Source organism: Ranitomeya variabilis, chromosome 3, assembly GCF_051348905.1.
Source record: "Ranitomeya variabilis isolate aRanVar5 chromosome 3, aRanVar5.hap1, whole genome shotgun sequence".
NCBI lineage: Eukaryota > Metazoa > Chordata > Amphibia > Anura > Dendrobatidae > Ranitomeya > Ranitomeya variabilis.
Genome location: NC_135234.1, coordinates 442,856,288 through 442,883,022, shown reverse-complemented (window position 1 = coordinate 442,883,022; position 26,735 = coordinate 442,856,288). Strand labels below are relative to the sequence as shown.

General features: G+C 41.7%; 1 protein-coding gene across 1 annotated transcript in view; it reads right to left on the bottom strand.

Moving 5' to 3' along the window:
- The window catches only part of CASTOR2 (cytosolic arginine sensor for mTORC1 subunit 2), a 222,599-nt gene that overhangs the window by 73,588 nt on the left and 122,276 nt on the right, over positions 1–26,735 (bottom strand). The gene's annotated exons all lie outside the window — the stretch shown is intronic.

The window sequence follows — 26,735 nt, the reverse complement described above, 5'->3', positions numbered from 1 at the left end:
CTACCTAAATAGAAACAGGCATTAATTGATGCATCGTCAACTCAAAGCATGCACATGGGAATCAAAGTGACCATCAATAAGTAGGGAAGACACATTCTAAAACAAGTGCTTGACTGTAGGCAACAAAAAAAACAGCACATAAATGGTAAAAAATATAACAAATGCGAAAAATAACCAGAATTTAAAAGAAGATATATAAAAATTTGCCTTGTTGCCTCTACCTGGTATAAATATAAATATATATATATATATATATATATATATATATATATATATATATAACCTATCGCAAATATGTATTAAGACCACCTCCATAATGACCCAATCTAAAAAATATCAGGTTATATAAAAGTAAAAACATCAGAATTGCTATTTATTTCATCCATCTTCTAAAAAAAAATAATAAAAAGTAATATGGACTGTGCAATACATTATGTAGCGGAATAAGGGGGTGCATTATCCTAAAGGAAGGATTATGGGCTGTGCGTTAATACTATATGGAGGATATGGGCTGTGTTATACTAATAGTGAGGTGCGTTATACTACAGCGGAGAAAATAAGTATATGATACACGGACGATTTTGCAAGTTTTCTCATCTACTAAGAATTGAAAGGTCTGTCATTTTTATCTTAGGTACACTTCAACTAAAAGAGGCAGAATCTTAAAAACAAAACAAAACAAAAAACAAACAAGCAAACAAACAGAAAATCACATTGTATGACTTTTAAATCATTAAAGGGAATCTGTCACCCCAAAAATCGTATATGAGATAAGGCCACCGGCATCAGGGGCTTATCTACAGCATTCTGTAATGCTAGAGAAAAGCCCCCAATGTAACCTGAAAGATGAGAAAAACAAGTTATATTAATCTCACCCAGGGGCGGTCACGCTGTGGTCCATGTCCGGGGCCTCCCATCTTCATACAATCACATCTTCTTCTTGTCTACCTGCCGCAGCTCCGGCACAGGCGTACTTTGTCTGCCCTGTTGAGGGCAGAGCAAAGTACTGCAGTGCGCAGGCGGCGGGAAAGGTCAGAGAGGCCCCACACCTGCGCACTGCAGTACTTTGCTCTCAACAGGGCAGACAAAGTACGCCTACGACGTGGCAGGAAGACAAGAAGAGGACGTCATCGTATGAAGATAGGAGTCGCTGGACCCGGACCGTGACCGCCCCTGGGTGAGTATAATCTAACTTGTTTTTCTTATCTTTCAGGATACATTGGGGGCTTATCTACAGCATTACAGAATGCTGTAGATAAGCCCCTGATGCCGGTGGCCTTATCTCATATATGATTTTTTTGGGGTGACAGATTCCCTTTAAATTGCATTTTATTGCATTAAATAAGTATTTGATCAACTACTAACCAGCAAGAATTCTGGCTCTCACAGACCTGTTTGTTTTTCTTTAAGAAGTCCTCCTACTCTGCACTCATTACCTGTATTAATGGTACCCGTTTGAACCCGTTACCGGTCCACACAATCAATCATACTTCAAACTCTCCACCATTGCAAAGACTAAAGGGCTGTCTGAGGACACCAGGGACAAAATTGTAGACCTGCATGGGGCTGAGATGGGCTACAGGACAAAAGCAAGCAGTTTGGTGAGAAGACAACAACCGTTGGAAGAAACACAAGATGACTGTCAATCTTCCTCGGTTTGGAGCACTAGGCAAGATCTCGCCTCGTGGGGTAAGGATGATTCTGAGGAAGGTCAGGAATCAGCCCAGAACTACACTGGAGGACCTGGTCAATGGCCTGAAGAGAGCTGGGACCACAGTCTCAAACATTACCATTAGTAACACACTACATTGTCATGGATTAAAATCCTGCATGGAATGCAAGGTCCCACTGCTCACGCCAGCACATGTACAGGCTAGTTTGAAGTTCGCCAATGACCATCTTCATGTTCCAGAGGAGGCATGGGAGAAGGTCATATGGTCAGATGAGACCAAAATAGCAATTTAGAGTTTCCCTGCCGCCCCAAAGCACATTTCGTTAAGACTTCTTCTGGAGGCACATGAGGAAGTCTTAACGAAACGTGGGTTTGGGCGGCGGTGACACTCTAAACCGCTACATTTACACTTGTAAGTACTTTTCCGGTTTCCTTGTTTAGACTGTTATTGTGGTTTACCCACTGCTTAATATAAAGATAGATCATCTGTGAAGGTATAACCTACAGCAATTATGTTGCACTTTGTGCCTTATATTTGTATGAGTGTTCTTCCCTGCATCCATGTTTAGCAGCCTGGAACAGTTAGGACACTCTAAGCAGCTACATCCACCCCTGTAAGTACTTTTCCTGCATTCTGTCTACTTGTGTCCAGGCTGTTAGGATAGTTAACCCACTGTGTAATATAAAGATAGGCCTTTATAGTGCAGGTATATAAGTTGGTAATTTTGTTGCACCTTATTTGAGGAGTGTTTTACCCTGCATCTATGCTCAGCAGCCTCTCTGTTTTAATTGTTGTTCACAGTTTTAAATGTATTCAAATAAAAGAAACATTTAAGCAATATACTCTGTGGGTGTTAAGACCCTTTTTCTTTTTGTGTCATATTTAGTTAATGAGATCTTTTCCTCAATAATTATGTCTTATAGGTAGTGTTGAGCGATACCGTCCGATACTTGAAAGTATCGGTATCGGATAGTATCGGCCGATACCCGAAAAGTATCGGATATCGCCGATACCGATACCCGATACCAATACAAGTCAATGGGACACCAAGTATCGGAAGGTATCCTGATGGTTCCCAGGGTCTGAAGGAGAGGAAACTCTGGCCCTGGGATCCATATTAATGTGTAAAATAAAGAATAAAAATAAAAAATATTGATATACTCACCCTCTGACGCGCCCTGGTTGTAACCGCCAGCCTCCGTTCATAAGAATGAGCGCTTGAAAGTCCTTAGATGACGTCGCGGCCTGTGATTGGTCGCGGAGCGGTCACGTGACCGCCACACGACCAATCACAAGCCGCGACGTCATCTAAGGTCTTTCAAGCGCTTGAAAGACCTTAGATGACGTCACGGCTTGTGATTGGTCGCGTTGCGGTCACGTGACCGCTCCGCGACCAATCACAGGCTGCGACGTCATCTAAGGACTTTCAAGCGCTTGAAAGACCTTAGATGACGTCGTGACTTTCAAGCACTCATTCTTATGAACGGAGGCTGGCGGTTACAACCAGGGCGCGTCAGAGGGTGAGTATATCAATATTTTGTATTTTTATTCTTTATTTTACACATTAATATCGATCCCGATACCGATTCCCGTCCCGATACCACAAAAGTATCGGATCTCGGTTTCGGAATTCCGATACAGCAAATATCGGCCGATACCCGATACTTGCGGTATCGGAATGCTCAACACTACTTATAGGCAATCGTGGTAAATACAGTGGGGAAAAAAAGTTCAAGTTATCCCATTTAAAAAGATGAGAGAGGCCTGGAATTGACATCATAGGTAGACCACAGCTACGAGAGTCAAAATGAGAAAACAAATCCAGAAAATCACAATGTCTGATTTGGCAATATTTATTTTGTAAATTATGGTGGAAAATAAGTATTTGGTCACCTAAAAACATGCAAGATTTCTGTCTCTCACAGACCTGTAACAACTTCTTCAAGAGGCTCCTCTGTCCTCCACTCATTACCTGTAGTATGGGCACCTGTTTGAACTTGTTATCAGTATAAAAGACCTGTCCACAACCTCAAACTGTCACATTCCAAACTCCACTATGGTGAAGACCAAAGAGCTGGTGAAGGACACCAGAAATAAAATTGTAGTCGTGCACCAGGCTGGGAAAACTGAATCTGCAATAGGCAAGCAGCTTGGTGTGATGAAATCAACTGTGGGAGAAATAATAAGAAAACGGAAGACATACAAGACCACTGATAATCTCCCTCGATCTGAGGCTCCACACAAGATCTCACCCCGTGGGGTCAAAATGATCACAAGAACGGTGAGCAAAAATCCCAGAACCACACGGGGGGCCTAGTGGATTACCTGAATAGAGCTGGGACCACCGTAACAAAAGGCTACCATCAGAAACACACTATGCTGCCAGAGACTCAGATCCTGCAGAGCCAGACGTGTCCCCCTGCTTAAGCCAGTACATGTACGGACCCGTCTGAAGTTTGCTAGAGAGCATTTGGATTATCCAGAAGAGTATTTGGAGAATGTCATATGGTCTGATGAAACCAAAGTAGAACTGTTTGGTAGAAACAAAACTTGTCGTGTTTGGAGGAGACAGAATGCTGAGTTGCATCCAAAGAACATCATACCTACTGTGAAGCATGGGGGTGGCAACATCATGCTTTGGGGCTGTTTCTCCGCAATGGGATCAGGATGTCTGATCCATGTACATGAAAGAATGACTGGGGCCATGTATTGTGAGATTTTGAGTGCAACGCTCCTTCCATCAGCAAGGGCATTGAAGATGAAACGTGGATGGGTCTTTCAGCATGATAATGATCCCAGGCACACCACCAGGGCAACAAAGGAGTGGCTTCGTAAGAAGCATATGAAGGTCATGAAGTGGCCTAGCCAGTCTCCAGATCTCAACCCCATAGAAAATCTTTGGAGGGAGTTGAAAGTCTGTGCTGACCAGCGACAGGCCCAAAACATCACTGCTCTAGAGGAGATCTGCATGGAGGAATGGGCCAAAATACCACCAACAGTGTGTGCCAACCTTGTGAAGACTTACAGAAAACGTTTGACCTCTGTCATTGCCAACTAAGGATATATAGCAAAATATTGAAATGAACTTTTGTTAATGACCAAATACATATTTTCCACCATAATTTGCAAAATAAATCTTACCAAATCAGACAAGGTGATTTTCTGGATTTGTTTTCTCATTTTGACTCTCATAGTTGTGGTCTACCTATGATGTCAATTACAGGCCTCTCTCATCTTTTTAAGTGGGAGAACTTGACTAATTGGTAGCTGACTAAATACTTTTTTTCCCCACTGTATCTTGCTGAACCGGTCTACTACCACATATATAACTATTACCTACAGATATGGTAAATCAGTAATGAAATCTACTGACAAATGAGTCCAAGGTCTACTGGGAATTGCCAATGATTGGAATGACCCAAAAGGACGAGTATGAGGTGTCTTAGAACACACACTACAGGCAGCAACATACTCTCGAACATCCTGATGCAACCCAGACCACCAAAAACACTGGGTAAGGAGATCTGTGGTGGCTTTACTTCAAGGGTGTCCGGCCAAGTCCAAATCATGATGTTCATTTATAACTCTAAGATAACTCACAGGTACGAACAGTTTACCTAAAAGAGGCAGAAGGGGATTCTCTCTGAGCCTCTACAACCGCTTTCTCAAGGTCAGAACTTATAACAGCAATAACTACCCCTTTCTGTAGTATAGGAACCTGTTCACAATCATCGCCACCTCCAGGAAAACAACGTGATAAGGCATATGGCTTAATCTTATTCCACGGCCTATACGTCACAAAAAAAGTTGAACCTGGTGAAGAACAATGACCACCTTGCCTGTCTGAACATCAGATGCTTAGCAGATTCTAAATATAAAATATTTTTATGATCAGTGATTACCTTGACTGAATGAACTGCTCCTCCTTCCCAGAAAAGGATGCCACTCTTCAAAAGCCTACTTAATTGCCAAGAGTTCCGTGTTACCAATGCCATAGTTTTTCTCAGCAGACAATAGTTTCTTACAAAAATATGCACACGGAGGCCATTTATTACAAGATGTACACTGAGATAATACAGCCCCCAGACACACTTCAGATGAATCAACTGCTACTATAAATGGTTGAGTTACAACAAGCTGTAAAAGGATTGGGCAGTTGCAAAACATCTTTTCAAGGTGTCAAAAGCCTCCTGGGCCGGACTAGACCATTTGGAAAAGTATATTCCTATCATGGTCATATTGGTCAGGGGTTTGGCCACTACTAAGTTTTTGATGAACTTTTGGTAGTAGTTGGAGAAAACCAAAAACCTTTGTAAGGTCTTTAGATCCTCAGGACGATCCCAATCCAGTACCGCCCGGACTTCCGTTGGATCCATGCGAAAAGAGGTGGATCAGGGATCTCCTGAATCGAGAACATGCAAATGCATGTTTCTCTGGTTTGACAAATAATTTAATGTCCCTGAGTATCTGGGGGACTTGCCTGACATGTTACAGTACCTGATGTGACTCGAAGTCAGGTGAATAAATCAAAATGTCATCAAGGTAGATCACAACAAACCTACCTGCCAGGTGACTAAAAATGTCATTAACAAAGTGTTGCAAAACAATGGGGAGACAAAAAGCGCAATAGGGTCTTATCCACGTTACATAGAAGAAGTCATTGTATTTTGTCATTGTATATACCTCTCTAATCGTTTGAATTGTTAATGGTGTGTTATCATTGAACTTTGACACTGAGTCATCTGACCTGGTGGAGCTCATTTTTTTAACCTAGCAAAACTATTTATACCTGTGATGCCTGTATATTTTGTGTGGTATTTCCTGATGAAGGGGGCATGAGACCCCTGAAACGCGTTGAATAAAACCACTGTGAATCAACTATACTCTCCTGAAATTCATCTTAGCGGCAGCGCGGAAATTTAACTACAAATCTCCTTTTGAAGACATTAACAAAGTGTTAAAAGACTACGGGAGCATTAGTCAACCCAAATGACATCACAAGGTTTTCATAGTGTCCCTCAGGCATATTGATGACTGTCTTCCACTCATCCCCATCCTTGATGCACATGAGATTATGAGTCCTCCTGAGGTCCAGTTTAGAAAACTATTTGGCTCCCACAATCTGATTAACCCCTTAACCAGGGGTATTTCAGTTTTTGCATTTTCGTTTTTTGCTCCCCTTCTTCCCAGAGCCATAACTTTTTTATTTTTCAGTCATGTGGCCATGTGAGGGCTTGTTTTTGCGGGACAAGTTGTATTTTTGAACAACATCATTGGTTTTAACATATCATGTATTGGAAAATGGGGAAAAAAATCCAAGTGTGGTGAAATTGCAAAAAAAGTGCAATTACAGTTTTGTTGTTTTACCATGTTCACTAAATGCTAAAACTGACCTGCCATTATGATTCTCCAGATCATTAAGAGTTCTCAGACCACCATCATGTGACAAGGGTGTGTGGGAAGCTCCACGCGTATCGCTGCCAGTGCAGCTTCGTCAGGGGAAGTGTGACTGGCAGTGATACACGTGGGGCTTCCCACGCACCCTTTGTCCCAGGATTTTCTACCTACCATGGTAATCTCTGATTACCTGGCCTGACTATCTGACTGCCCCACATGGTGACTTCCATTATTTTTCTTACTAATTTTCTCATATTGTCCCTTGGTTATTACCTGCATGTCCTCCCCATTGCTGGGCCTTCCAGTCTACCTTTCCAAAACAGGACATTTCACCATAAGGCTTCCTACTCCATTACCCGCTTTTGGCATACTACGTATTAACACCACCCTATTAGGATTTTACTACCAGGCCTTTTCTTCTGGCATGCCTTTCCATACCAATCTTGGGGATGCCCAATTTTGGCTGTGTATATGCTATTTTACTTATAACATGTTTTTGACATAGTTCCCTTTTTCTCATGCTAGACTCGGGGATAGTTCCATTGTACTCTTGTGGCAATTATTTATAGATGTTTGAATTACCATTTCTGGTTTAGTAACATATATTTGGCCACATGGACCCTACCGGTACTTTGGGTGTTGTTTTCCTCATTTTAATGGTTTTTATCCACTGTGTGTTTTGGTTATTAAAACATTTTGTTACCTTACCTAATCCCTAGGTTTGCGCATCATATATGCATTGGTCTTTTTCTCTTTTTCATTGTGGGTCATTGTATATGTGACCCATCACCAATTCCTCAACCGTCCAAAGCAACTCAGACGGCCTGAAAAGAAAATGCCCAGACTTGAGAGTCACCCTGAAGGAGCGAAATTACGATCCCCACCCGTTGTCTTCAGTTCCAGAGGAGTGAGGACATAAGTTAAAGTAAAGGTTATAGGCCTCCCTGAACACAACAAACTTGTCTCGCCCTCCCAGAGAACCTTTGAGGTAAAGCAATCTTGTGCTCCACCTGAGGATGCCTGGGAGCAACAGTCCACAGACCAGCCGTGCTTGAGTGTTGTGTAACAACAGTGCAAAGATCAGCCACCTTCAGGCTGAGATGCTATAGTTGCCAAGCTAGAGCAGTAATAGGATCCATGACAGAAACAAAAAAAAATAGTATGAACCAGTTTTAATGTTCCAACTCTTGACAGAATATCAGTAGCAAGGGGGGAGCTACTTCCCTGTCCCTAACACTAGAGATACCCTAGCTATCTGTGTGCCCTAGATTACTTCAGATGATGAAGACACCAGAGCCATGTACCTTGCTGAACACCTGAATCAGGCCTATATCTGTCTCCCTCCCTCACCCAGGGAAGTGGGGAGTAATCGTGTATACATATACATGAACCAGGTTAACAAGAGAGGATGTACAGGGATAAATGAATTACCAAACATACAAAAATGAACTTACCGACAACAGAGAAGTACACCAGGAAGAAAAAGATGGAAAACCAAATAGGAGAGGATTAAGATTTGCCCACAGCCGAACCACCAAGCAACACTGCAAACACCTCTACCGACAACAGACTCCTCCACTCCACCAGGCAGTACAAGACTAACATTGGCAATACAGATTGTCAGAGGCGAGTATATATTATTATATATATATATATATATATATATATATATATATATATATATATATATATATATATATATATAGTAGAGGGGTGTGGCCAATACTAAACAGCTGAGATCATTGAAGCAGGACAGCTTCAGAGACTCTAAGCTTAGCAGTTTATCCCCTGCACTGCTAGCAGAAACCTGCACCATTTAAAATAAAGGAGAAGTTCTTCTAGTCAGTGCAGGAGTACGTGAAATGAGACACTGGTCTTCTAGCCCCTCTCTGCCATGGTAAACCCGTGACAGTTCTTCTTCTGATTTTGGCTTACAAATACTGATGTGAAATACTCACAAAAACACTGCCGTATGAATATGGCCTAAGAAACAATAACAACAAACCAAACTAAAAAGATAATAATAATTGTGTCCTCAAGGCCCAAAATAATTGTGTCTGGAAAAGGTTTAAAATTCTGTTGTATCCTTAAAAATTAAAATAAATTCACGGTTTGATGGTGATGGTTATGTATTTATCTTCTTCAGTGTTGGATGGTGGACAACCGTTTACTCCATAAGGACACCGCTACAGTCTGATCAGTGACTTCAGCTATGCTGCATAGTCTCAAGGGAGTCTCTGATGATCTGAAATCCACTTCCAATTTTATTCCAGGTATTAAACAACAGAGAATTTCAAAAGTATGCACAATCAAGTACCGTAGATTGAAAACTGAAAACGGCAACCATCTTGAGGCACTTGGTAAACTGCTATTGTGAATGCCCCCGGGAATGATTTCATAAGCTGGGGTAATTTGAAACAGTAATAAAATGGCAGCAGTGAACTGTAGAAGCCAGTCCGACAACTCCATGACTTAATTTGTAGCCCCCCCCCCCCCCCCCCCCCAAAGAATTGATACCACCACTAGCAACAAACTGTACTTGAGTAGTATTAATCAGGTGGCGGTTAACATATTTTTATATCTTTACTCAACAAAAGACCAGACTGCATTAAAGGGATTATCTACAATTTTGGTAGCCTCCATGGCAAAAGTACACTTATATCTCTAGATACTATCTTGACATCTATCTTTAGGCGTTAAGGCTTATTAGAGCCCCAGTATACTGATTTCATAAAAGTCTCTACCTTAGTTTAATTCAGCCATCCTGTGAATCCTGTATAAAGAGGCCGCACGTGGAATTATGTTGATCATTAGACTTGAGGGATGAACTGAATATGATGACATAAATTATTTATGGGTGTGCTATAGGATTGGGCAGTTATATTTGTATTGGATCTCCACTTTTTATACTGTCTTGTACCATTTTAGATTTTGTGTTAATAAAATTGATTTATTTTACTTCATGGCATTGGCTTCAGTTTTCTGTTTGGATTTTGTATTCTTGGTTCTAGCGGCAGGTGGAAGTGCTCAGGTGCAGAGCTGCAAAACACCTCTGTCAACAGTATAGTATTGATTCGAATAAGGATAAGATGTACAGTAACCAGACAAGGCGACTATACTGTTGATGGAGCAGTTAGGTGAAGCTTCGTAACTAAGCACTTCTGACCGGCACCAGGAGCAGCTGATCAGTGGGGTTGGCGGACGTTGTACCCCACGGATTAGATATTAATAAGGATAGGTCATCAATATAAAAGTCCTGGACAATCCCTTTAAATTACTGGTTATACCTAGCTTTTGAATGTCCACTATATATTGTCCCCATTTCTCTGCAGCTGCTGTATGTTCTGCCCAGCAACTAACGTTTACAGCATTTGTTTCCAGGAGCAGGATCTCTGTGATCTATCGGTCAAAAAAAAAAAATGTCTCCCACTTCCAACACTTGAGAAAGATACTTGCTAGGAAGTTTAGAAATGTTTACTTCCATGCCATCATTATCTGGCTGTCCATTGTCTGCAGTTGCCTCACTCAGCATTTATTAGTAGTGCCTAAAGTCAGCTGCATCCTTTTCTACTGAGCATCACCACATTAAATTCTTAACCTACATATTTGCAGCGGCCGAGCCTCCGAAATGCCACAATTTCTTCTTCTGATTGATTATGCTCATGTTTAATTGATGTGCATTGTCTTTGCCAATATCTCACACTGCAGACAGCAGTTAATTAAAGTGGTTTAGAAAGAGCTGTATTTGCTTTAGAGAAAAAAAACAGCAAAGATGACCACAACAACTTGAGCAACACCCAAAATGAAAATTCTGTCTGAAAGCCATATACAAGCAATGTCTTGGCTATGAGACACAGCAAGGTAGGCCTGGTAAAGAGGTTCCAAGCATAAGCTGGATGTTTATGTACTGCTGTCCAGATAGTGAGACTATACAGTACTTGGTATTTGCGAACAATTGATTTAGGAAATTGGCTTCCTATTCTGTGTATGGATATTGGAATGGAAGCCCTATTGGGAACAGAACCTGATACAAGCATATACAGCGTGAGTTTGGCCTTTGCTCATAATTCATCTAGAAATTAGGCCATTGATCATCATGCTATACCTACACAGTATGTCAAATAGAACAGTGTACAACTTCATAGAAAAGGATTTGTTGGAGAATACTTTTTTTCCAGCCTATGTAGCAGGCAGCTTATTTCTGGCAAAAACAATGTGATCGGCAGTATGAAATTGGACATGCCCAATTGCATCTCTGTCCCAACCATCATGTCTAGCTTTTGAGGTTATTTTGGTCTATTTCACTCTAAATGTTAGGCCCTTGGACAGTATAAATTCATAGTAATGAAATGATTCACCTAAACAGTTTAAAGTATCACAATATCTAATCCTTGAAATATATTTCGACTAGCTCCTCCTCTGCTTCGCTCAACTGAAAGAAGCGTCTGAGACTTTAGTTGGCATGTGACCGCAAATATGCAGATTGCATACTTGTGATCATGTGACGATGGCTGGAACGGTAAGCGGAGTTGAATCCTATCGGTGTGTACATTACACAACACTAGGATTTGGGGAGCTGTGGGGCTTGCAGAAAATTTCTTTAGGGGTGGACAACCTCTTTAATGTTGTAGGATATTCATTCAACAGATTCAATGATGGAAATAAATGAAGTCTCCCAATATAAGCAACAATTTCTCTCACACTACTGGTCATGTACAATATTTGTGTAGTGCATCAATCAATGAATGACTGAAAGCCTTCTACAGGGATAGCACTCAATTCCTGACTGCCCTTTTGACTGCTAAACCTAGAGTGAGCAAGGATTTCCATGAATTAAATATAAGCTATCTTCATGTTTCCCACAAATCTATATATCAATCCATTCAGCTTCTTCTGCTCTGACCATATAGCCTGATCTGCCAGTACTTTAATACAACTGACTGGATCCCTCTCATCCACATTTATGACATTTTTGTATATAGCACATCAGGGTATTCTAGAGATAGCTTAGGGTCTACCTTACAGAATATGAGAGAATATATGCATTGACTTTGTTTCCATTTTGTAATCCTTCCCCCTATGGAGTCCAAAAGAGCATTGGGAGAAGCAGAGGAGACTCTAATCGACAAGTGACCGCAAATATACAAATTACATACTCACGGTCACATGGTGACAGCTGGAACCAGAAAGTGAGACTGAATCCTAACAGTGAGTACATTACACACAGCTAGGATTGGGAAAGCTGCAGGACTTGTTGAAAATGTCCTCATAGGGCGACAACCCCTTTAATGTGTCCATCAATGTGAGCACTTTAATTGAATGTGGCCAAGTTTATCAAGCCATGAGCTTTATTGTGTAAAGGTCTTGCATATGATGAGCAACCCCTTAAGCTATGTTTAAATGTGGCGTTTTTGCAGCATTTTTTTAAATGCTTTTTTTCTGCAGAGAAAAATCTGTATTTTACACTACCAGTAAAATATATGCAATTTCTGAAATCCCGTTCACACATGGCTTTTTATTCTGGCTGAATTCAAGCGTTTTTGAAAACCTATAGCAGGTCAATTCTTTCAGCAGCGTTTTCTCAACCACAGAAAGCAATGAAAAAGTGAAAAATCACTGCAAAAAGTGAAACATAACATTTTGAGCCCCATTTTTGGTTAATAAAACTTTACTAACATGTACAGAAGACAAATTACACATGTAATCCACTGAAAAACTAAGCGGTTTTACTGCCAAGAATGAAGGTTTTGGCTTCAGAAAAAAAAAAAAGCAGCAAAAATGCCATGTGTGAACATAGCCTTATAACTACATGTATTCTTCGAGAAAATGAACAGCCTTTCCATTGTACTTAGAAGCCCTAAACAACCATTTAGAATTCTGTTTGTACGATTCCAATCCCCTGGACTTTTCCTCTTGACAATATTTCTGATGAATCTTACAGTCCAGAACCATAAAAAATAAGCACACAATCTTCACCACGGTGAATATGAATGCCCTGGATTTCACAGGCACATGTAGAGAGAAATAGCTTGTAATAACTTGCAAATTCCAATTACCAGCAATTGAAAGGATTTTACTTAAACTTTTTCTTGAAAGATGATTAATGATGATGTAATCCTTCACCAGAGAAAGATTAGCACAAGTAACTGTGCAGCAGCAGATTCCCTCTTTCAACATATTGAATTCAGAGAATCGAGCAGAATGATTTGAACTAAAGCAACAAATGCTAAATCTTTATGTCTTTTAATGACTCACTATTCCACTTGCACCTAGGCAAATCTTGCTTATGCCATTCCACATGTCCTGCATTATGTTCTCAAAAAATCAGAGAAAATCAAAACAAAAATATAAACCAATAGAAAAAGTAGCAAGTTGAAATGAAGCAGCAAAACAAGAAATACAATCATAACACAAAATCACTACAAAGGAAACAATAAAAGGAGTGCAAATATTTATTCTATTCTACCGTTCTCCAACTAAACCAATCCTGACAATAGATGTGGACCTATCCAATTTCTACAGTTCCTCTACTCAGGGGTGTATCTAAGGGAGACAGATGGGGCATTTGCCCGGACAGCAGTCCTCCAAAGAGAGGTACCGTTTGGTCGCCTGATGCAGCGGTCTGAGGTGTCTTCCCTGGCAGATGCACGTTGCCACCCCCCATAGTGGAAGTGCCGTTCACTGAGCTGACTGTCAAGCTGACAGCCAGCTCAGAGAAGGAGCATCACACCGAGTCCCAGTGATCAATTGTACTTGCGTCTTTCAATTGAAGAACTGAACGCAGGAAGTTCTGGGTCAGGGTGACGTCAGCAGTGTGATCAGGTCAGGAGATGGTGATTCTGGTGCTGAATTCATGTACTGATGGTGGTCCTAGAGATGTATTTCTGTACTGATGGTGGTTTTGGTGATTAATTCCTGTACTGATGATGTCCTAGTGATGCATTCCTGTACTGATAGTGGTTTTTGGATAAGGATATTCATGCGCTGTTTCTGTACAGATGGGGGTTATGCAGATGTATTTCTGTAATGCTGTTGGTTCTGATGAATTTATGTACTGCTGGTGGTGATGTATTTCTGTACTGATGTGGGTTGTGATGCTGTGTTTCTTCAATGAAGGGGATCTAATGATGTATTTCTGTACTGCTGGTGGTTCTTCCTAAGGATTCTTGTGCTTTTGGATCTAATCCTGTACACATGTAACAAACCATAACTTGTAAGATTATGTGATACATGGCAATGTTAAATTGTTGTGCCGCCTGACAAGTTAAGGGTCACTATGTTTTTATTTATGTTAGGAGCATTAAAAGGGATTGCCCATGTTTGTAATGAGTCTGCAGTCATTCTATGTGACTGCACACTTCTGGATTCTCACAACGAGCACTGCACGCCATCAAGAATCTCTGGTGCCGGTGGTGAAAGTGTGAGGTCACGAAAGCTCAAGTATGTGAATTGCGTACATGTGATCATGTGCTGACTAGACATGAGTGGCCTCGCTCAATGAAAATTAATAGAGACAGGCCGGACACGTCTAGTTGGAATGTGGCAAGTAGTATAGAAATCACATACTTTTTCTCACATGACCATCCACTCTTGCCACCAGCAAAGGAGGATCTTAAAAATGTGCCATGCATGTGCTGTGAGAATTCAGAAGTCTGCAGTCACATAGAGTGACTGCAGACTTTCATCTCAAACCTGGACAAGCCCTTTAATTATAAATTGAAGCACGATAGCATGGCAATCCTAACAGCATGCAATTTACTCACTGTCAAGATTTAACTCTGCTTGCTAATTGCAGCAGTCACCATATGGCCACTTCACTCGTATGCGATTTTTATACTTACGGTGACATGACAACTAGCTTCTCTTCCAACTTCTTTCAGTTTTTCACTGAACATTGAGAGAATTAGGAAGAGCAGCTTGTTGGCATGTGACCACGTGTGCAAATCACAAATGAATGGTCACATGACGACTACTCCAACCCATTTAGGGACAACAAACTGAATTCTTGCCCCGGGTGCTGGGAAACCTAGATACACCTTTGCCTATACTGCAGCAGTGCACAACATTTTCTGGTCCGGGGACCACATTATCATACTGAATGACTTCCAATGTCCGCAGTAAAACTTCTAGGTATTCATTTTAAGAGGTTTATGGCACAATATCAAAATGTATATGTCATAAATATCTAAGAAGTGCAGATTCCAAAACCAGAACTTCAGCATATCTAGAGAATACTGGTGCTCTGTTCTCCCAATCAGCACTTAAATACAGAGGAGAAGACCCTGCACGTGTAACTCTCTCCATTGAAAACTATGGCAGCTGAAGTAACTAGCTGCATTTCACAATATCTTTAAAAGAGAATAGCGAGGTCTCCACATATAGGCAGGAAGCACTATAACTCACATATACCTGTCCGGAATGTTAAACAGAGTCAGGAAACCATTGTCTCTTGATGTCTGGGAGCTCCACTACCAGTCTTCCCCTTACCCTTGGACTGGGAGGGCTGAGACTGGGAGGGCCAAAAAAAACGCTTCCTGGGAGGTCTCTGTTCAGGATGAGCCTTTTTCCTATCCGTGGCCTTCTCCAGAATATCATCTAAAGATGGCCCGAACACATAGTCTCCTTTAAAGGGGATGGAGCACAATTTTGTTTTAGAAGTTACATCTCTACTCCACATTTTGAGCCAGAGAGCTCTTCTGGCTGAATTAGTCTGGACCAGGGATCTAGCGGCGACACGGACTGACTCCATGGAGGCGTCAGCAAGGAAACCAGTCGCCCTTTGGAGAATAGGCAAAGAGTCCAACACATCATCTCTCGGAGTTCCCTGGGAGATGTGATTCTCTAATTCTTCCATCCAGCGAGAGATCTGGCTACACAGGTAGATGCTATATTAAACCTGAGAGCCGAAGTGGAGGTTTCCCAGATTTGTTAAGCAGACTTTCGATTTTTCTATCCAGGGGATCTTTTAATTGGGAGGAGTCTTCAAATGGTAGGGTGGTCTTTTTCGCCACTCTCGCCACCTGAACATCTTTTTTGGAATACCCCATTTTATTAGATCCTTGTCCAGGGGAACCCGTGTTTAAAATCTGAGGGGGTGGTCAGCCGTTTTTCTGGAAGTTCCCATTCCCGATTAATCATATCAATTATACTTTTATTCACAGGAAACCCACTTTGTTTATCTGTATGCATACCAAATAACTCATCCTGTATGGTCTGAGGGACAGGTTCCTCTTAACCCCATAGTATTCCACACTGCGGACACCAACTCTTCTATATGTTCAGAATAAAAAAGTTATTTCCTGATTTCAGGAGTCTTGGGGTAGAGAATCTTCCCATTTACACTGTGTTCCAAATTATTATGCAAATTGGATTTAAGTGTCATAAAGATTTAATTGTTTTGTTTTTCAAATAAACTCGTGGATGGTATTGTGTCTCAGGGCTCAATGTATCATTGAAATCAATCTTAAAGGGAACCTGTCACCCCGTTTTTTCCGTATGAGATAAAAATACTGTTAAATAGGGCCTGAGCTGTGCATTGCAATAGTGTATTTTGTGGACCCCGATTCCCCACCTATGCTGCCGAGATACGTTACCAAAGTAGTCGTTTTCGCCTGTCAATCAGGCTGGTCTGGTCAGATGGGCGTGGTGTCTTCCCCCAGATCTTGCTTAGTTTTCCGTTGGTGGCGTAGTGGTATGCGCATGTCCAAGGTCCCGAATCCACTGCACAGGGGAGTGAAAAGAGCGCGATGTGCACTATTTCATTGGTGATCGGTGGGGGCGGCCATCTTCCTTTGGCCGCGCGTGCGCAGAAGCGGCGCTCTGCTGGCCGCGGCTTCAGGAAAATGGCCGCGGGATGCCGCGCGTGCGCAGATGGAGATCGCGGCGGCCATTTTCCTGAAGCAGAGTTCGCATCTCTGCTTCAGGAAAATGGCCGCCGCGATCTCCATCTGCGCACGCGCAGCATCCCGCGGCCATTTTCCTGAGGCCGCGGCCAGCAGAGCGCCGCTTCTGTGCACGCGCGGCCAAAGGAAGATGGCCGCCCCCACCGATCACCAATGAAATAGTGCACATCGCGCTCTTTTCACTCCCCTGTGCAGTGGGGATTCGGGACCTTGGACATGCGCACACCACTACGCCACCAACTGAAAACTAAGCAAGATCTGGGGGAAGACACCACGCCCATCTGACCAGACCAGCCTGATTGACAGGCGAAAACGACTACTTTGGTAACGTATTTCGGCAGCATAGGTGGGGAATCGGAGTCCACAAAATACACTATTGCAATGCACAGCTCAGGCCCTATTTAACAGTATTTTTATCTCATACGGAAAAAACGGGGTGACAGGTTCCCTTTAAACACATGTGATAATTGGTTTTCCAGGTGAGTCTAATTAAAGGAAAACTACTTAAAAATGATGTTCCACATTATTAAGCAGGTCACAGTTTTCAAGTAACATGGGAAAGAAAAAGGATCTCTCTGCTGCCGAAAAGCATCAAATAGTGCAATGCTTTGGTGAAGGGATGAAAACATTAGAAATTTCCCGAAAACTTAAGCGTGATCATCGTAGTGTTAAGAGATTTGTGGCTGTATCTGAGCACAGATGTGTTTATGCTGATAAAGGCATAATGAGGAAGATTTCTGCCAGGCAAGTTCATCGGATTAAGAGAGCAGCTGCTAAAAAGCCATTACAAAGCAGCAAACAGATATTTGAAGCTGCTGGTGCCTCTGGAGTCCCTCGAACCTCAAGGTGTAGGCTCCTTCAAAGGCTTGCTGTGGTGCATAAACCTACTATTCGGCCACCCTTAAACAGTGTTCACAAGCAGAAATGGTTGCATTGGGCCCACACATACATGAAGCCTAATTTCCAAACAGTCTTATATACTGATAAGCGTTGAGCAACCCTGGATGGTCCAAATGGATGGAGTAGTGGATGGTTGGTGGATGGCCACCATGTCCCAACAAGGCTGCAACGTCAGGAAGGAGGTGGAAGAGTCATGTTTTGGGCCGGAATCATGGAGAAACAGCTGGTAGGGCCCTTTAAGGTTCCTGAAGGTGTGAAAATGACCTCTGCAAAGTATACTGTATAGAGTTTCTGACTGACAACTTTCCTCCATGGTATAAAAAGCAGAAATGTGCCTTCAGGAGCAAAATCATCTTCATGCATGACAATGCACCATCTCATGCTGCAAAGAATACCTCATTGGCTGCTATGGGCATGAAAGGAGATAAACTCATGGTGTGGCCACCATCTTCCCCTGACCACAACCCTATAGAGAACCTTTGGAGTATCATCAAGCAAAAGATCTATGAGTGTGGGAGGCGGTTCACATCAAAACAGTCAAAACAGCAGCTCAGGGAGGGAAGAAATACAAGCAGAAACTCTCCAAAAACTCACAAGTTCAATGGATGCAAGAATTGTGAAAGTGATATCAAAGAAGGCTACTATGTTAACATGTAACTTGGCCTGTTAGGATGTTTTGGAGTTAAATAGATTTTTTATTCAGTTAATGTGACCTCCTAATGCTGCTAATTCCACAAATGAGCATTTTCAGTTCTTTAAAACATATCAAATGTTTAGAAATTCTACTGTGCCTAATAATTTGGAACAGTGCATCTTAAGTTGTTATTCATTTTGGAGATTATACTGTTATCATTGGGAGGTTTCTTCAATAAAATTCGATGTATACTCTAACGGGTGATGACTTTTATTAGACTGACTGTCATTTGCACCAACCATTTAGGAAAATCAGATAAAAATGTCAGTTGCATAATAGTATGGAACATAGTGTAGCTGAGGACGACCCATAAGAGACGTCCGATTCTGAATCAGAATATTCCTGGAATTTCCTTTCTTGGGAAGCAATGGATCAGGTGAAGGTGGTGGAGGGGGAGGGGTGAGTGTAGCTAATGAGGTTTGGACCTCCTGCTTAATCAACGAACGTATCTCCTCAATTAGTGAGGGATGTTCAGCTCTGACCACTTTGTCCGTACAGGATTGGCATAATTTTTTCTCCCACTTTAAGGGTAGCTTCTCGTTACATATGGCACATTTGTGTCTGTTGGCGGTTTTAAGGGTAGACTTGTCTCCCTGAAAATAGATAGGGGCGAAGTAGGAGAAGGTATTCTAAAAAGACCCAAACCTTAGATGGGACCTATCCCTGCCACACTTACTGAGGCTTGGGGAGCGCAGGGCTCTGCAGCTGCAGGGCAAGAAGTATTCTCCATGCTGGAACAGCCTTACCTGAGAGACGTCTTCAGGCAGGTTTATATAGATAATAAACGCTGACCCAGCGCTAGGCAATTAGCCTTCCTCTCCCCCTCCGCAGTCCCAGGCAGGCGTGCAGGTGTTCAGCGTGCCTCGCACACCGTTTGGAGATCCCAGAATGCAGGAAGTGAGAGCGCTCCCATGCAGGAGCGCTAGACCCGGAAGTGAAGCACCGCAGCACCATGTGACTTCCGGGTCATCGAACAGCGCGCCAGGAGGGGGAGACGCCGGAGAGCTCAGGGAGGCCTCTGGGAGGGAATCGCTGGTCCGCTTTACCCCCGCAAAGGGGACGCAGGTGGACCAGGAGAGCGGTCCCAGAATCCGAAGGAGACGGGAGCAGAACGGAGGAGGAAGCCCAGGGCCCGACCACCACTGCCTGGCAACAAGATTTTACAGGTACTACTGCCAAAGCCAGCCACGCAGCGTACCAGGAACCTTTCCATGCCCCATGGGGGACCGGAAAGACACTGGTTAATGGGAAGTGGGAGGGGTTTTTAACCTCTTGTGCTTCCTGTCCCCCATTAGGGTATGGAGACAACCTCCTGGGCTGTCGTGGAAGGCAACTAGAGAAATAGACATTTCTGTGATCTAAGATCATTTTGAGTCAGAGTATCATCAGCGTGGCAGTTTGTACTATCAGTGTTTAATTAGTCAATTTCACTGATGGAAAAAAAAATTTAAATTAATAAATAATTTGCAAAGCCTCCCCAATAAATTACAATGTTACGCAGGACTGCACACGGATGCCATTCGTGTGGTCCATGATTTTCACAGACTTCTATGGTTAATTTTGATTTGTGTCTTAGATCGAAAACAGACATGTTGTTGTGAATTCTCGTGGAGACTCAAGCTGTAAAAATAACGGACATATAAACAGCGTATGCGTTGTATCCGAGAAAAATGCAGATCGAACATGTATGCGACTCTTGGACGTCTGGCTGAGGGTTAAAATGCCACAGTCCCATGGATGCCACCTAACGTTACATCCTATAGATGAAATCAGGCTGAGATTAACATCAATACAGTGTAGTTATTGACTTATGGTCAGTGTGGCCTAATCTTGGCACTGGAACGTAGTGGATCCCTGTGGTAATTATATTTCCGTAGGAAGCTTATTGCATATAAATGAACTCTATGGCAAGGAAGCATAAGATTTGTAAGAGCTTCTAGAAGAAGGTCTGTAGGCCCCTATCAAAGTTCTGGTTCTTTTGCAGAGCCTAAATACACAAATGTTCAGTCCACCTGAGTTTTAGATGTCATAATATAACTTATTCAGAGCTTTCTTTACTGAACATTTCACTTTGCTTCTCAAGGAAATGCCAAAAGTTTGAGAGATAATCAATGCAACACTGTTCTGTAATTTCTTGGGAGGTGAGAAAATAATATAATGACAACAGTAGGGCTATCCATACCACCCACACTTCAGAGAAGAGGCTAACACCTATGTAATAACACCATTAAACACATTTTGTTATTCCATTTACAATGACACTGTTTGCTAATTATTTATATAATAAGTAGTTGTGAAAGTTATAATCAAGGTGAGTCCTGCTTATTATATGCGACAGGTAATGTGAAGCTGGAAGTGACAACATAAGCGACAAGTTAGAAACCTTGTGAAGGATTTCTGCTTTTTGTGATTTTCATCTGATTACTTTAATAAATCTGTAGTCTCATGGTCAAAGTGCTAAATGGGGGTGACGGGTAACTACTGCAACTGCAGCACTTCTTATTTGCATAAACCACCATCAAGTCTAGAAAACTTTACACTTATATATTTTAACCAACCTATATAACTGAACTTCTATACCTTAAACCCATCATTCAATAGAGATGAAAACTTGCTTCTTAAAAGCTGAGGTTCTACTATGCCTATCCTTTTTTAGGGTAGGGTCAACATGACCAGATTTTCTCCCATCCGAGAGAATTGGGTTGATTATATTGTGATCAGATTTTCTCAGATGAGGAGAAATTTCTCCATCCTGTCCATCTGTGAATATCAGACCACACTCGGATGTAATCGGAGGTCCAATTTTCCCAACGCATTCAATGACTTGCATGGCCGAATGTGATCTGAATATTGGATGTAATTCATGCATGCGGCAATTTTGCCTTAGACAAAATCGGGCATTTGCACAGCTCATAGAATAACACCGGACCGAGGGCGATCCAATTTGGATCGAGTGGATCAGATTCGGACCAAAAATTTGGTCATCTGCTCGAGCCCTTACCTTTAGTCTTTTGACATTTCTACCATATTTTAGCTAGGAAAAGTAAATTACCCAAGACATACTTGTCTGCTGACACCAAGGTTTAAAGCCTTCATACATGTTAGGTTAAAGAAGCCCTCCCATGAACTTTTTATCCCCTAAACCTGTGTATATGTGCATGTATTGTAGTGTCAATGTGTCAAAATACATATTACCGTCTTCTCCTACACCCATAATCATTCCACTCCCCTTTTGAATGGCATAACTGCTATTCAGAGTTCAGATTCTCAGGTCACACTGCGATCTGTGTAACCTGAAAGTGCACTTTATAGGGTGAGGTCATCGAGCATTAGAATGAGGCTCCAAATGTGTACACTGTAAAAGAGACTTCTGGCTCACACATAGGGCATAGAGTGGGGTGCATAGTCTGAATTTCCATCACGTGACTCAAAGAAGAAACGGAATGGCACTGGTTACCAGAGAAAATGGCGATTGACGAGTATATTAAAAAGCATCTGTCAGCATGTTTTCAACATCACATTGAGATAGGGGCACAGACCCCAATTCCAGTGGTATCTCTACTGGGTGCAGCAGTTGATATTGCCAGGTTTTTTTATTGCAGATCTAGCAAAGCTCAGTTGTTGAGCTGTGTTACAACCCCACTCACACCACTGATTAGCAGCTTTCTGTATACACTGAATAGTGAGAGAGCTACCAATCAGACCTGGGGGCGTGGTTGGACTAGGATGCATGAGGACAATTGTCAGGGACTGATAATCTCCTGCTGAAAAAACAATAATTGTAATAAAAAAGCAAAACACGGCCCAGTAAGTGACATCTCTAATCAGGGTCTCTGATCCTACTTTATACTGCTTTCAGATTACATAGCAAAAACTTGGTGACAGATTTCCCTTTAACACACTGACACTACAGTACATACACATATACATAAGTTTATGGAAAAATAAAGTTCATGGGAGGGCTTCTTTAAAAAGGGGCTTCCTAACTCTCCCTGACATTATGTTGTATTATAATAGCCTATTCTTCTGTCTCGACTGGAGATAAGCTACTGTCAGCTATTTCTGCCACTAACTTATTCCATTGTCTTCATTTGAGAAGTCGAGTAGCAATGTGTATGGTTGGGTCTGAAGAGATAGCTGTCAAATGACTGTTTAGCCACAGCTATCTAAGGTGTAAGGCAACTTTAATGTCCTCAACTTGTGCATATTGGCGGTACTGGATGACAAAAGCGGTATACATGGTCAGAAAAGTGGCCACAGTTACAGGAGTTCTACAGTAAGTGATGGAAAGGAAAGAACTCCTCAGAGCATGACGTTTTTTAATTACTTGTATGTACAGTAGGGAAAATAAGTATTTGAACTACAGATTTTGAAAGTTTTCACACTTACTAAGAATGGGTAGGTCTATAATTTTTATATCATAGGTAAACTTCAACTGTGAGACAGAATCTTAAGAAAAAATCCGAAAATCACACTGTATGATTTTTACATAATTAGTTTGCATTTCTTGCATGAAATAAGTATTTGATACAATTAAAAAAACAACTTAATATTTGGTACAGAAACCTTTGTTTGCAATTTCAGAGGTCAGACATTTCCTGTAGTTCTTGACCAAGTTTGCACTCTCAGCAGCAGGGATTTTGTCCCTCTGCTCCATACAGATCTTCTCCAGATCTTTCAGGTTTCGGGGCTGTCATTGGGCAACAGCAAGTTTCAGTTCCTGCCCAATATTTTCTATTGGGTTTAGGTCTGGATAATGGCTAGGCTGCTCCAGGACCTTGAAATGCTTCTTACGGAGCCAATCCTTGCTGTGTGTTACGGGTCACTGTCAGGCTTAAAGTCCCAGCCACGACCCATCTTCAATGCTCTTACTGAGGGAAGGAGGTTGTTGGCCAAAATCTCGCAATACATGACACTATCCATTCTCCCTACAATACAGTGCAGTGGTCCTATCCCCTTTGTTTCCCCATCATACTTCACGGTTGGGACGGAACTCTTGGTGTTAAACTCACCCTTCTACTTCATCCAAACATGGTGAGTGACATTGATACCAGAAAGTTCTATTATGGTCTGTTCTGACCACATGACCTTCTCCCATTCCTCCTCTGGATCATCCAAATGGTCTGTGGTGAACTTCAAACGGGCCTGGACATGTGTTGGAGTGAACAGGGGGACCTGCAGGATTTTAATCCATAAGAGTGTAGTGTGTTACTAAAAGTAATGTATTAGACTGTAGTCCCCGCTGTCTTCAGGTAATTGACCAGGTCCTCCTGTGTAGTTCTGGGCCGATTTCTGACCTTTCTCAGAATCATCCTTACCCCATGTAGCCCGAGACAGAGGAAGATTGACAGTCATCTTGTCTTTCTTCCATTTTGTAATAATTATGCCAACAGTTGTTGCCTTCTCACCAAGCTGCTTGCCTATTGTCCTGTACCCATCCCAGCATTGTGTAGGTCTACAATTTTGTCCCTGGTGTCCAAAGACAGCTCTTTGGTCTTGGTCATGATGGAGAGGTTGGAGTGTGATTGATTGAGTGTGTGGACAGATGTAAAGGTATTAATTGCAGGTGTTTGAACTTGTTACAAGTAATGAGTGCAGAGTAGGAGGGCTTCTTGAAGAAAAACTAACAGGTCTGTGAGAGACAGAATTCTTGCTGGTTGTAGGTGATCAAATAGTTATTTCATGCAATACAATACAATTTAATTATTTAAAAATCATACAATGTGATTTTCTTTTTTTTTTTTTCATTTTTAGATTCTGTCTCTCACAGTTGAAGTGTACCTACGATAAAAATTACAGACCTCTCCATCCTTTGCAGGTGGGAAAATCTGAAAAATCTGAGGAGTACTTTCCTTTTCGTTTTTACTTTAACATATAGGAACAGTGGAAATCTCATCCATAGGATAAGTTCATAATTACATTTTCTAAACTATCCTTTCTGGAACCCTTAAAAGACAAAAAGGTTAGAAAGCTAGAAATGGTTTCATGAATGTAGCCCAATGGATACAAGTTTAGGCGGTTTAAGGCAGAATGTAGTCAAAGAGGGAAACCAAAGAGGGAATGTCATGTATTAATTAATTATTGACTATAAGCTTTAAGCCAAATGTACATATGATTTTTAATTTCAAAATCACAATGTGATATGCCAAAGATGAAAATCCATTGGCTGTCCAAATGGCTGCCTTCTGCTAACACATAAGAAGGTGACAATTTGGGTGACAATATATAAAACACAACTGCAGGATTATGATTTATGGCAATGTATGACGGTAAACAAGCAGACGTGACCCTTAAGAAGGATTTGGGTTCTGAAGTATAAATAGCTCTTTTCTCCATAGACCTCTCAGCATTAACCACCAACACAACGGTTCAGAATAATAAAAAACAAAAAGGCCCTTTTCATGCAGAAAAACATGAAAGCTCTACATGATACATAAGTCCCAAGTGTTCAAATAAGAGGAACACTTGGGACTTATGTATCATGCATACTATAAACATGAAGCAGTTCAGGGACCTTCTGTTTTTCATCCAAAAATCATAGGTAAGCTTATTTATTAGGGTTATTCATTTGGATATCGTTTAAACTCAAGTCAAGTGCTTTGCATTCTTTCCAAAAATATCAAATGTCTGTTATGATGAACAGATGTGGCTTCTGCGTAAGTAGAACGATAGCAAGGCGATTACACATGGCAACTTTCACATTTCTCAGAGTGTAAAATAATTAGAACATACAACTACACTACACCCTACATTATACTGTATGTAGTTTGAGACATTTTTGGTAACATTAAAGGGGTATCACCATGTCAAAGTATTATTGCTAAAGGGAGATCTGTCTTGCAGAGTTGTGAATGGACAGACGCCCGTACATCTGTCCCTCTGCATTCTCATTGGTCATTCTCAAGATAGGCAAGACCTGCAATTTGAGGACATTTAAGGCTTATCCTGTGCGTACGAGAAAGTGTGTATCGCAAATCATTAATCAGCCTCAGAAGTAGAAAGGCCAGACTAGACTTGGCAATAAAAAAAAACATCTAAAGAAGTCAGCCCAGTTCTGGAAAAGCATTCTTTGGACAGATTAAACTAAGATCAACCTGTACCAGAATGGTGGGTAAAAGAAGGTTTGGAGAAGGCTCGGAACAGCTCACCACATCCTCTGTAATACATGGTGGAGATAGTGTGATGGCATTGGGCATTTGTGGCTTCCAAAACTGCAAACGCAAGCCAAGAGTCATTTTTAAGGCGAAGAAGAGGATTTCTCTGCAATGGCACCAGATCTCAACCCCAGCAAGTATGCATTTCACATGCTTAGCAAGGTTGTCCACTATTTTTACACGGATTACATATCCTAAAGAGAAGCCATCAATGTCTGATTGGCTGGGTCCGGCATCTAGCATTCCCAACGATTAGCTGTCATCGGAGGCAGCAGCTGCTGGCCGGAAGCACTGACTTACGGAGCTGGCTGTCTTCTGGTAGTGGGTTTCACAGGGTACTGCACATCTGCTTCCTATTGCATTGTGCAGTACCAAGCCTTGGACACTACCAGAAGACAGAGTAGCTCGGCAAGTGAGTACTTCTGTCCGGCAGCTGCCAACACTGATAACAGTTGAATGGCGGGGGCGCCAGGTGTCGGACCTCAGCTGATCAGACACTAATGACCTTTCCTAAGGATAGGTCACCAATGTGAAAATACTGGACAACCTCTTTAAGACAAAACTTAACGCAGAAAGACCCACAAACAAGCAACAACTGAAGTCAGCTGCAGTAAAGGCCTGGCAAAGCATCACAAATTAGGAAACACAGTACTTGGTGACATCCATGGCTTCCAGACTTCAGGCAGTTATTTCCTGCAAAGGATTCTCTACAAAGTATTAAAAATGAACATTTTGTTTATGATAAAATTAATTTTTCCTATTACTTTATGATAAAATTAATTTTTCCTATTACTTTTAAGCCCTGAAATAAGGAGGCTTTGTAGAAAAGTGGTTGCACTTCCCAAATATTTCACGGGATAATTTTGTTCAACTACTTGTATTAAACCTGAAAGTTTACACTTCAATTTCATCTCAGTTGTTTCATTTTAAATAAAAAGCACTTGCACACAGAGCAAAGATTTGGGCTCTGTGACTATCCAAATATTTCTGAACCTAACTGTATACATTTTACCCA